This window comes from Triticum aestivum, chromosome 7B, assembly GCF_018294505.1.
Source record: "Triticum aestivum cultivar Chinese Spring chromosome 7B, IWGSC CS RefSeq v2.1, whole genome shotgun sequence".
In the NCBI taxonomy this organism is placed as follows: Eukaryota; Viridiplantae; Streptophyta; class Magnoliopsida; order Poales; family Poaceae; genus Triticum; species Triticum aestivum.
Genome location: NC_057813.1, coordinates 553931625 through 553945172, shown reverse-complemented (window position 1 = coordinate 553945172; position 13548 = coordinate 553931625).

Sequence of the window (13548 nt, the reverse complement as noted above, 5' to 3'; positions counted from 1 at the left end):
TATCCTCGGTGGAAGGCCGTGATGAAGAAGCGACTCATGGCTATGGATAGCGAACTGTGGACCATCACTGAGATTGGTCTTACCGATCTATGCAAGATGGCGGATGCTGATGACATTCACAAGTACACTCTACTGAACCTCACGGCGAAGGATGTCATCTGCTCCTGTCTGTCCCGAAATCAGTTCAGGAACGTCATGCACCTCAATCACGCGAAGCTAATCTGGGACCGGCTTTCTGAGGTCTATGAAGGTCATCGTACTCGTCATGATCCTTGGTTTGAGGACTACAAGGAGTCTCTTAAAGAGATGACCTTTGCACCTGAATCGTCTTCATCTTCACCTTGCCTCATGGCAGGGGGTGATAAGGTAACTGAATGCTACCTCTCTGAAACTAGTGATGATGAATTAGGTGATGAATTTGGCCCCAGCTATGTCAAACTTGCTTCCCTTGCCACTAAACAACAAAGAGCCTTGGAAAAGGTTCAAAACATGCTTAGTAAGAGCGATGATATGTTGGATGAAGAAATGGATCAGTCAAAAGCATTGGCTGAGAGTCTTGAGAGACTTCATTCCATGTTTGACGCCCTTCAAGATCAACATAATGCTCTCTTGTCTGATCACGAGAAGCTTTCTTCTGAATGTCTTCAAAGAAAGCTAGATCTTGAAAAGATAAGAGTGGACTATGAAGATCTTCAGCAAGAGCACGATTCATTACTTGCTCAACAAATCAGCGTTGCTCATGATGGATTTGAACCACCATGTCTAAAATGCATTGAGCGTGATAACGCTACCTCTGTTGCTGAATGTTCCACTGCTGCTAGTATTGCATTGTCTTCAACTACTGATGTGGTAACTAACCCCTCTGCGGAGGATACCACTACTATTGCTGATGAAAATGCTAGGTTGAAGACATTTCTTGAAATAGGGTTGTATAAAGTCTGAAAGGACATCAAACACTTTGCGATGTCCTCAAAAAGTAGATTCTGAACCGAAACCCCAAGAAAGAGGGTGTTGGGTTCGAGAGGAAAATGAATGTTGATGGTTCCTACTGGAAGCCTGAGTTGGGTTGCTGCAAAGGAACCTTTAGTAGATCCATCCACCTTATCTGGCTTCACTTGCGCTAACCCTATCATCATTGATGCATCCTTTGATGCAAACTATAAACTGTTCAAAAATCAGAATGGTGAAGTGTTTGCCAGGTATATTGGTACTAACTGCAGGAATGGACCACCTATGAAGAAGATCTGGGTACCCAAGAAGTGTATTGAGAATCTTCCTGTGAATGTCATCATGACACCACCAAGGAAGAAGACAAACCCCAGACCTATGGCTTCATATGGCCCAAAGGCTTCATACAGATACAGGACTCATCTGAGTCACCCAAACGCCAATGTTTTGCAGGGAAATCATACTCAAACTTATGAATATGAGCGTGTGTCTTCAAACCGCTATGTTCATAAAACTAAGAACTTTTCTGCTTATTCATATGAGTATCATTCATCTCCTGCAAGGCTATTTGCTAGGGCTTCAAGGCCAAAATTCTCAGATGTTGCACTTAGACTCATTGCTTCTAAGCCACCCCTGAAGATGTGGGTGGTGAAGAAGAATTAACTTTCTTTTGCAGAATAAGGTCTCCAGCCTGAAATTAAAGGCGTCTAATACCATTGCTGGGGACATAAAACACATTAAGGGACGCATGATAAAATGGTCTTACTATGTATTTCACATGTGAATCACTTACCAGTCATACTATGAGTCCTAACCTTGATCTATGCTGTGCTAATCCGTGTGTGCGTCAAATGCTTACGCTTCACAATACTCTTTGTGAAGCCTATCCTCCTAACTGCACTGCAGGGTATGACACCTCATGCTTCAGAATGGATTATGGACAGCGGATGCACTAATCATATGACTGGTGATTGAAGTCTTCTCATGGACTCAACCTTACGTCCATCAGACAAGAGTCATATCACATTTGCTGACACTGGTAAAAGCAAGGTATTGGGTCTAGGTAGAGGTGCAATCTCAAAGGATCAACACATGGATAAAGTGATGCTTGTTGAATCCCTTGGTTTCAACTTAATGTCTGTCTCAATGCTTTGTGACTTGAACATGATTGTGCTATTCGGAAAATATCATTGCCTAGTACGAATGGAATCTGACAAGTCTCTAGTCTTTGAAGGGTATCAGAAAGATGATCTATACATGGTAGATTTCTCAGCAGGTCCACAACTTGCCGTATGTCTTCTTGCAAAAGCTTCAGAATGCTGGCTCTGGCATCGGAGGCTGGGGCACGCTGGCATGAGGAACTTACACACACTCGTCAAGAAGAAGCATGTCATAGGCATCGAGGGTGTCAAGTTCAAGAAGGATCATTTGTGTGGTGCCTGCAAAGCTGGAAACATGACTAGGGCAAAGCACCCCTCGAAGACAATCATTACGACATCTCAACCCTTCGAGCTGCTACACATGGACTTATTTGGCCCTACTCACTACTTTACCCTCACAATGACTGCTTGTCTCTATGGCTTCGTCATTGTTGATGACTACTCAAGATATACATGGGTGCACATAATTCTCTACAAGACTGAAGTGCAAGATGTCTATGAACAATTATGGCGTCAAGATCAAGCATATCAGAAGTGATAACATCAAGATCAAGAACACCGGGCTTGATCTTTATATGGATACAATGGGAATCACTCATGAGTTTTCTGCTCCATACACACCTCAGCAAAATGGCATCGTAGAGCGCAGGAACAGAACACTCATTGAGATGGCTCAAACAATGCTCGACGAGTACAAGACACCAAGAAAGTTCTGGCCTGAAGCTATTGATACATCATGTCACATCATCAACCATGTTTACATCCACAAGCTTCTGAACAAAACATCCTATGAGCTCCTTACTGGCAAGAAGCCAAATGTCAGCTACTTTAGAGTATTTGGAGCTAGGTTACGGAAATGACTCGCACTCTTACAGAGTCTTCAACCTCTATCTCTACAAAATCGTTGATACTGTGGACGTGCGATTTGATGAAACCAATGGTTCACAAAGAGAGCTCCTGCCAAGTACACTAGATGAAGCTCCACCCAGCGAATCTATCAAGCTGATGGGAACTGGTGAAATCATGCCTTCTGAAGCACAGCCTGAAGAGGAACTTATCATTTCTGCACCAAACCAACCTAAAGACAATGCCCAGACCGAAGATAATTCTCCAAATGATGACAATGATCAGCAAGAGCAAGGTCTTCGTCCAGTTCATCCTCGTGTTGCAAATGAAGTACAAATTGAGAAGATAATTGATAGCATCAATGCACCTGGTCCACTTACTTGATCAAGAGCAACACAGTTAGCAAATTTCTGTGGGCACTTTTCGTTTGTGTCAATATCAGAACCCAAGAAAGTTGCTGAAGCCTTTATTGAACCTGAATGGATACAAGCTACGCAAGAAGAACTCCAACAGTTCAAGCTGAACAATGTTTGGGAACTAGTCAAGCGTCCTGACCCTCGCAAGCATAACATTATTGGCACAAAATGGATATATCGAAACAAGCAAGATGAGCATGGTCAAGTAGTCAGAAACAAAGCACGTCTTGTGGCTCAAGGGTATACTCAAGTTGAAGGAATTGACTTCGATGAAACATTTGCTCCTGTGGCTAGGCTTGAGGCTATTCACATACTGCTAGCCTATGCTAACCACCACAACATCTTGCTACATCAAATGGATGTGAAGAGTGCATTTCTCAACGGCAAAATTGAAGAAGTATACGTTGCTCAACCACCTGGCTTTGAAGATCCAAAACATCCTGATATGGTGTACAAGCTAAACAAAGAACTGTATGGCCTCAAACAAGCTCCTCGCGCTTGGTATGATACGATCAAAGACTTCCTGAAGAGCAAAGGATTCAAACCTGGATCCCTCGATCCCACGCTCTTCACGAAGACATATGATGGTGAACTGTTTGTGTGCCAAATATATGTGGATGACATTATCTTCGGCTGCACTAACCAGAAGTATAGTGATGAGTTTGGATACATGATGCAAGATCAATATCAGATGTCCATGATGGGTGAGCTGAAGTTCTTCCTTGGTCTTCAAATTCGTCAGCAAAGGAATGGCATCTTCATATCTCAAGAAAAATACCTCAAAGATTGTCTGAAGAAGTTTGGAATGCAAGATTGCAGAGGTTACACGATGCCTATGCCAGCCAAACACCATCTGGGTCCCGACGACAATGGTAAAGAGTTTGATCAAAAGGTATACCGCTCCATGATTGGTTCCTTACTTTATATATGTGCATCTAGGCCAGATATTATGCTTAGTGTTCGCATGTGTGCTCGATTCCAAGTGGCACCAAAGGAATCGCATCACTTAGCTGTGAAGCGAATTCTTCGATATTTGGCTTACACCCCAACACTCGGAATATGGTATCCAAAGGGCTCAAAATTTGATCTGGTTGGATTCTCGGATGCTGATTATGCTGGTGACAAGGTGGATCACAAATCTACATCAGACACATGTCACTTTCTGGGATGATCACTTGTCTGTTGGTCTTCAAAGAAGCAGAACTGTGTATCACTCTCAACTGCTGAATCTGAATACATTGCTACTGGATCTTGCTGCGCTCAGCTTCTATGGATGAAGCAAACTCTCAAGGACTATGGCATCAATCTGAAACAAGTGCCTCTCTTCTGCAACAACGAAAGCGCCATCAAGATTGCCAACAATCCAGTCCAGCACTCGAAGACAAAGCACATTGAAATTCGTCATCACTTTCTCAGACATCATGTCATGAAGAAATATATTGACATCATTCACGTCAACACTGAAGAGCAACTGGCAGATATCTTCACAAAGCCCTTGGATGAGAAAAGGTTTTGCAAGTTACGGTGTGAGCTAAATATCTTGGAATCCTCAAATTTCCTGTGATCAGGCACACATCCTATCACTTATGCATGTTGATGACTTACATGTGCAACACACGAAGTAAAGTATATCTTAAATCAATGAAGACTTACATTCTGAGTGTGGATACATTAACATGGAATTTGACTTCGGAGCGCCACGATAATTCGGCGTCGTGTTTGGGTCTAATACTTCCTATACGGTGGGTAACGCCACCACCAAAATTTCTTGGTTTGAAGTGTTTCACTCATGGCGTTATTTTTGCAATATCTTCGCATTTGGTTTGTCTTCAATTTCAACTTATCTTCATGATTTTCTTCACTGTGTTGATTTAATTGCTTTCTGATATATATACTAGTGTCCTGTCCTCTACAGCATTCACTTATAGCTATGTCTTCCTAGTTGAATCTTTTGAACTAAGTGAATGTGATCGGACCCTAATTGAATCTCTCTATGCTTTCTATCTCAAACTCTATCTGTCCAAATCATATGCATTCTATTGAAATTGTCGAATGTATTCTCTGCGTCCTTGTCAGCAGAAGACACAGAGACAAACATTAAATATGTTTTAAATGATTCATCCTTATTGTTTGAAACCCGGAGAAGCCGGAACAACCATCCGACAAACCTGGCGGGTGTGGGAACGTTGGACAACTCTGAGTATGTTGCATGCTTGCCACGTGCCCCTCAGATGTGAACCGCCAGGGGCACCTGCGTAATTGCGTTGTGCCGCACACTTCCTTATAAATACATGCCCCCTACGGTAAAGAAAACCTTCTTCCACCTCTCCACCTCGTCAAAACCCTAGCGCCACCGCTAGCTCTTGACGACACCGGCGACGAAGCGCTTAGCTGCTGCGACTTCTCCGACGCCGTCCTCACGCCAGCCGCGAACATCGTCCTCTCTGCCGCCGCCGTAGGTGTCCTCCGTCGCCAAGTTAGGGCATGATGGATTGAACTGCTCGGTCTCCTATTCATCCCATCTAGCAGTTCTTCGTGTGGTAAATACAACTCTATTTTTACCATCTTTTTGATCCTCAAAGATTCATCCTACTTACCTAAATTGGTTTCTGCCTATACAATGTTAGATCTATTCTGTCTGCATCTCATACTGCCTAGTATATTCACTTAAGCTTCATATCTAGTTAGATTCCTCACTTGTACTTACTCACGGATTCGTACAAATCTGGAACCAACTCTCAACATATAAGTGAATGTCTTCGCATCATGAGGTCAATGTCTTCAGACTAATTTATCTTCAAAATCTTCTGAGAATGCTTATGACCTCTTCCCCTTCCCTCGCATCTCTAATGCTATCACAGGTACATGTCCATGGGAGAATCCCTAGGTTCTCATAGTCTGCATTCGTTTGCAGAATTCCTACAGCATCACATCAACTCTCCTGAAGCCAGTTCCTGTTTGTCCAGCAAGCGAAAGCCTTTGAAGCCTTTGAACATATTGAAGCCATTCAGTTTGAAGTTCATGGCTACAGAGAAATCTGTAAGGAAGGGTGGCAGACAGCGTCGAGGGGGAACATCAAAGGATTTGCCTGATGACCTCGCAGAGCTTTACAAGACAGATCCTGAAGAGGAATATAATCAGCGCAAGACACGAATCCAATGGATTCGACGATATTGGGCTGAACAATGGTTCAAATACAAGTTCATGACCCAAGAATATGCTGAGAAGAATGCTATCAAAAGTCCTTGGGGTGATATTCTCTATCGAGGCCTTCCACCCAAGAACATAGCTGAAGCTATTGCACAGGGTTTCTATCCTTGTAAGGTCCGTGGACCTCAGCCTGAAAATGCCAACCCATCATCATTGCTCTGGTGTCATAACGATAATCTCTTCAAGCGCAACTTCCAGCATGCAAAGGCATCGGCCAAGGAAAACAAGAAGTCATTGGGGTTAGACTTCAACCCTGGTCCCTCTGCTCCCCGTGCTGACGGCTCACGTGATGCAGAACCCAATGTCATCGGCCCCTTCTCCAACCTTGATGGCCTCATTACTTACCTCTTGGTCCAAGGTGCCAAAGTGGATCATTCTGATAATGATGCTGACACTGATGAAGCCCCAGCTCCTCCTCCAAAACCGCAGAAGCTAAAGAAGACTAAGGCTTCACGATAAGCTGCTCCTCCAAAAGCTTCACGTGTGATGCCACTGGCCACTGCACCTCCTGAAGACAGTGTGCAGTCTGAAGATCTATCACGTATCTCCTAGAAGACGGAGAAGAAAAAGAAAATCGTCAAAAATACTGATCAGACATTGACTCCTGCTGCCATTCTGCGAGAAGAGCACATTGATCTGTCCAGCGATGAAGATCTTGCAGATGATGCTCTTGAGCAACTAATCAAGAGCAAGGAAGAAGCAGAGATCTTCAATGATTTGCCTCTCTTTGATGTGGCAATCATCCATAACTTCATTGATGAGTGGTTTGACACCCCAAATCTTAGCTTTGATGATCTGCAACTTCCCATTGGCCTCAGCGTCTCCTTCAATGGCGCCATTGCTTCTGAGCTAGCTCTTGCTCAGCGCATCGTTGAACTGAAGCACAAGATCGACTATGAGAAATCTCAGTTCAAGAAGCATGTGGCCAAGCTCAGCGTGCAAGATGTCAAAAACTTCAAGATCATGCTGCACGAGCTCAAAGAAGCCTTTCACACGAAGCGCAAAGAATCTAGAGGCTCTCGGGAGCGCATGAAGAGTCTGGCTAACAAGTGTGTGCTAGCCTACAATGAGGCTGAGAAGCGCAAGGCTCTTGGTCGTCCTGGCATTGACCCCAGAATGGCTGCAAAGAAGAATAAGATATCAACTGACCAATCTGCACCTTCAAGGCAGGAAGAACCTCGCATAGTCTTCCCAAGCAGCATGACCGGCTCGAAGCCAAAGGTCAAGTCAACCGCTTCAGAACTGAAGAAGACGAGGGCTGCCAAGGCTGAAGCCAGAAAAGGAAAAAATACAGAAGTCTCTGATGCTGCTCCCTCCAAGAAGAAGCGCAAAACCAAGAAGAATCAGGCTGCTCCTACAGAGCCCTTAGTTGTTGAACCTATCTCAATGGTTCGCCCTGCATCTGAACACCAAGAACAACAGATAATAGTTCATGAGCCTGCTTCCACAGAGGCTTATGAAGCTGATGACATTCCAGCAGTTGATCCCACCGCTGCTGAAGACATTGGTCACCATGACAATGTTGAAGATTTTGAAGTTCTTCCTCAGATTGAACACAACGTGGTATCATCATGAGTGAACTCATCAGCATTGGTCGTCCTCTGGCACCAATTGCTCAGGATGCATCATGGGCTGATCGCCCACAACAACAAGACTCCCCAAGTACTCCCCAACAACAACAAGTCACACCACCTGTGCAAGAAGAAGAGGATGAGGCCCAGCCTACTCCATCTCCAAAGGCGTCGCAAGCATTACGCAGGCTTCGCAAAGGACCAAGGCCTCAAGTCCCTCTTTCGAGCGTTCCAGAAGGAGAAGTGCACCACCAACCTGTTGCACGTCAAGTGTTCCCAGAAGCCACTCCGACTGTGAATGTCTTCGTGTCTGAAGCCAAAGTTGTTGAAGACAATCCAGCTGCATCAGCCGATGACAAACAAGAAGAAGAACTTGTCCCTACTCCCCCCATTACTGAAGAAGTTGTTCCTGAAGTGAACGTGCCAGTGCCAGACCCTCGAGCTCATCAAGAGGAGGTTGAAAATCTTGAGGCTGCCACCACCAACACAAATGAGGCCAATGATGCAACTGCTCCTGAAGCTTCTGTTGTGCAGCCTGACGACTCTGTTGTTGCCACTACTCCTGTTCCGCCACCAAGGCCTCATACAATTGAGCGAGCATACAACTATGGCCAGCTTATCACTATCAAATGGCCCGTTCTGGTCCCTCCGCCAACTGCCTCTGGTCCTCAGTTTGATTATCATATTGAGCCTAGGCCTCAGGTCCAGAAACCAAAGCCAAAACTGCCAAGGTTCCCAGGTACTGCCACCTCCACAGGGTCGTTCAATGCAAATGGCTTCGAAAGCCACAACACCTTCTTTGACAACGCAAAGAATCCCTACTCAAGGCCAAGAATATCATCTGATCGTTTCTGGAGCTATCAGCAACGAAGCTATTACTCCTGTGTTCTGTATGATCAAGGGTGCATTTTCCCTCATATGCGCCTCGACACTGAAGCCATTGCTGGACTGCCATGCATAGAAGAAGAACTTGACTGCTTTCGTGATGCTGGTTTGCTCAGCTTTGTGACAGACAAAGAACATTGGAATGAGGAACTTTTGCTTCAATTCTATGCTACCCTCCACATTCGCGGCTACAACAGAAATACAAAGACATGGGTTCTCGATTGGATGACAGGAAATGTTCATCATGAAGCCAAAGCTCTTGACATTATTGAGTTTACAGGCCTACCCACTCCCAGAGGGCTGTTCGAACCTGATTGTCAACTCCACCGCAATGCACTGGAGAGCATCTTCCCCAAGCCAGAGCCCAACATGAGCCAGATGTTGAGCATGATGAAGCCTCTGCCACCTGACACTGAATATCCAAAGGAGTTCTTTGTTGATGACCTTGAGTATCTGCCTCACACAATATATCACATCATCAGGCGGACTCTATGGCCTATCAAAGGACATTCATCAGCTGCAAAACTTGAAGGAGCCATGAAGACATTGGTCTTTTACATCCTCAATGTCATCAGCTTCAATACACAAGAATTCTTCCTCCGGCAACTGACTGCGTCTGGATCTGACCTTTTTGGCTTGAAATTCTATGCTCCATGGGTCATGCGCCTCATCAAGCTACACTCTGCTATCAACTATCAGCCCTCTGCTCGCAAACATCTGATCTTTCTACCAGAGGTTGATATGTCAGTTGAACCCATATACCTTGAGCCTGCGAAGAAGCCTCTTTGCCTTCAAAATGCTGAACACCAAAGCTTCACTCAGCCCATGGATGGAGTCCAAGCAGTAACTCGTGTCTATCCAATGGCTGGAAACACTCGTCTGCCTCATCGTGTGCAAACTGAAGCTACTGAGAGCACAATTTCCCAAAGGCCTAAGAAGCGCTCTCGCTTCCTAAATGATCGAGAACTTCTTGTGGCACTTCATCAGAAACAAGACAAGCATCACTTTTGGCTCAAGCGACAGATGCAAAGTCTATTGGTGGACGGCAATCGCATTCGAAATCTTGCCAGGAAGAATGCTTTTGTCACTCACGAGACCTATCGGTGATCATGGAAGAGTTTGACGTTGCTCGGTGCTGAAGAAGATCTTCAAGACGATGGCTTCCTGAAAGATTCAAGTTTGACTCCACTCCTCCTCGGAATGCTGTCCTACGTCGCACTCCATCCCTTGAAGACTCTGACTATTCTTCCTCCGCGGCAACTGTGAATGCCAAAGTGATCGATGATGAAGACGATGCTACTTCACTGCCCCCTACTTCTGCACGCATCGACACTGCACCAAATTCTTCTGCGCCGCCAACCAACAACGACAACCCTACTACTTCACCTACTCCTCATGAGAACGAGTATATGCTCTATGTCTTCAAACCTTTCTGGTCATTACTGACAAAAGGGGGAGAAGCATATGAGTTTGATAGTCTTCAAGCGGGTTCAAATGGGCGGTTGCTTTATATTTTTCCTAGTGTTTACACTCTTGCTTTTGATACATTTCATTCTTTGAGTTATAACACTTAAACTTGATGGTCGTCTGCTACTTACTTGCTTTTCCATGTGCGATGATAACTTCCGCACTTAGATCATTCTGCAGATGTCCATTTTTCATTATGCATGTCACTCTCTTAGTTATATCATTTCATGCATGATGAAATATCTTCATAAGTTGAAGAGGATCTCCACAAGTACAACCTGGCATGTGCATTTGCATTCCAAAAGCAAATTACCTATATGCACATCTTCAGGGGGAGCCTTTGCCACTTATGAAGACAATACCCTATCCTTTACAATTTCACATACTTTATCCCCGTTGAAAACTTCAACCAGTTTGTCATCAATCACCAAAAAGGGGGAGATTGTAAATTCATCTAGTGCCACCCCTAGTTGGTTTTGGAGTATTGACGACAAAGTTGGTTGAGGGACTAATGCGTTTGTGAGAATTGCAGGATAACGCAGGTAGTGTCCCTCATTGATTAGGTTTACCTACCGGAGATGACCCCTAAAAATGTATGAAGACATTGACGACAATGGTGGTATGTGAAGATATTCATATTGAAGACTATGGAGAAGACATTGAGTGAAGACTATGGAGCGCGAAGACTGTGTCGTTTCGTTGTTTCCTTTTCTTCTTTGTTGAGTCATAGGAACCACCGTACTATTAAGTGGGGTCCAAGTGAACAAAGTCAGAATGACTGAAGTGAAGACAATGAGAGCAAATCTTATCCAGAGCTGGATGAGTCAGCTTTTCTTGTAGCCCAAGTAAAGTTGTCGTATGTGTTTGAAATCTGACCATTGGAACACGTGTCAGTTCCTTAGTGACCTAGGGTCATTTCGAACATACCAGGCCGGGTTGCCTTGTGGCTATAAGTAGCCCACCCCTACACCATAAATTGGTGGCTGCTCAGAGTTAGTTCACGGCTTTTGTCATTTGAGAGCAACCCACCTCGAAGCCTTTGAGAGAGAGAAATCCTTGCGAGGACAAAGCCCAAACACCCAGAGCCAAAGAGTGTTAGGCATCACTGAAGTCTTTCTGTCTGTGTGACCTGAAGACTTATTACACTTGAGGACTGTGTATCCTCCAGCCAGTTAGGCGTCGCGTTCTGAGCATCCAAGAGTCATTGTGGATCGCCGGTGAACGAAGTCTGTGAAGGTTCGGAAGTCTACCTTGAAGACTTACCATAGTGATTGGGCGAGGACTGTGTGTCCTTAGCTCAAGGGAAATAAGGTGAAGACGCGGTCTTCTGAGTTGAATCTCAGCCTCCCGAACCAGACGTACAGTTGTCACAGCAACTGGAACTGTTCCAACAAATCATGTGTCTTCAACGAGTGACTGGTTCTATCCTCTACCTTCCTTTACTTAGTGTTTTTCTTCGTGACGTCATTGCCTATTTGTCATACCTGTTTGACTTCATTGCTTGACTACTATCGTTTGTTGGCTTCATACTATCTTCCATCATGATCCTTACTACCAAGCTGCTATTAGTCTTTGTACTTTCACATTATTGCATACTTGACTATGGCTTGCTTGTTGTAGTTTATCTTCCGCTGCATATCAATTAGGTCATTTCTATTTTTTGTCTTTGAAACTTCCACGTTTTAAAGACTTTCATAAAAATCGCCTATTCACCCCCCCTCTAGTCGATAACTAGCACTTTCATGGAGCATGTCATAATAAACGGAACGGTGGAAAGTTGCATGGCAATATATCTCGGAATGGCTATGGAAATGCCATAATAGGTAGGTATGATGGCTGTTTTGAGGAAGGTATATGGTGGGTGTATGGTACAGGCGAAAGATGCGCGGTACTAGAGAGGCTTGCAATGGTGGAAGGGAGAGAGTGCGTATAATCCATGGACTCAACATTAGTCATAAAGAACTCACATACTTATTGCAAAAGTTTATTAGTTATCGAAACGAAGTACTACGCGCATGCTCCTAGGGGGATAGATTGGTAGGAAAAGACCATCGCTTGTCCCCGACTGCCACTCATAAGGAAGACAATCAATAAATAAATCATGCTCCAACTTCATCACATAACGGTTCACCATACGTGCATGCTATGGGAATCACTAACTTTAACACACGTATCTCTCAAATTCAGAAGTACTCAACTAACATGACTCTAATATCACCATGTTCATATCTCAAAACAATCATAAAGAATGAAACTTCTCATAGTAATCAATGCACTTTATATGAAAGTTTTTATTATACCCATCTTGGATGCCCATCATATTAGGACTAATTTTATAACCAAAGGAAATTACCATGCTGATCCAAAAGACTCTTAAAATAATATAAGTGAAGCATGAGAGATTAATAATTTCTATAAATAAAACCACACCGTGCTCTAAAAAGATATAAGTGAAGCACTAGAGCAATATTGTCTAGCTCAAAAGATATAAGTGAAGCACATAGAGTATTCTAATAAATTCGGATTCATGCGTGTCTCTCCCAAAAGGTGTGTACAGCAAGGATGATTGTGGTAAAATAAAAAGCAAAGACTCAAATCATACAAGACACTCCAAGCAAAACACATATCATGTGGTGAATAAAAATATAGCCTCAAGTAAAGTTACCGATAGACGAAGACGAAAGAGGGGATGCCTTCCGGGGCATCCCCAAGCTTAGGCTTTTGGTTGTCCTTGAATTTTACCTTGGGGTCCCTTGGGCATCCACAAGCTCAGGCTCTTCCCACTCCTTATTCCAAAATCCATCAAATCTTTACCCAAAAACTTGAAAACTTCACAACACAGAACTTCAACAGAAAATCTCAGGAGCTCCGTTAGTATAAGAAAATAAACCACCACTTTAAGGTACTATAATGAACTAATTCTTTATTTATATTGGTGTTAAACCTACTGTATTCCAACTTCTCTATGGTTCATACCCCCCGATACTACTCATAGATTCATCAAAATAAGCAAACAACACACGAAAAACAGAATCTGTCAAAAAC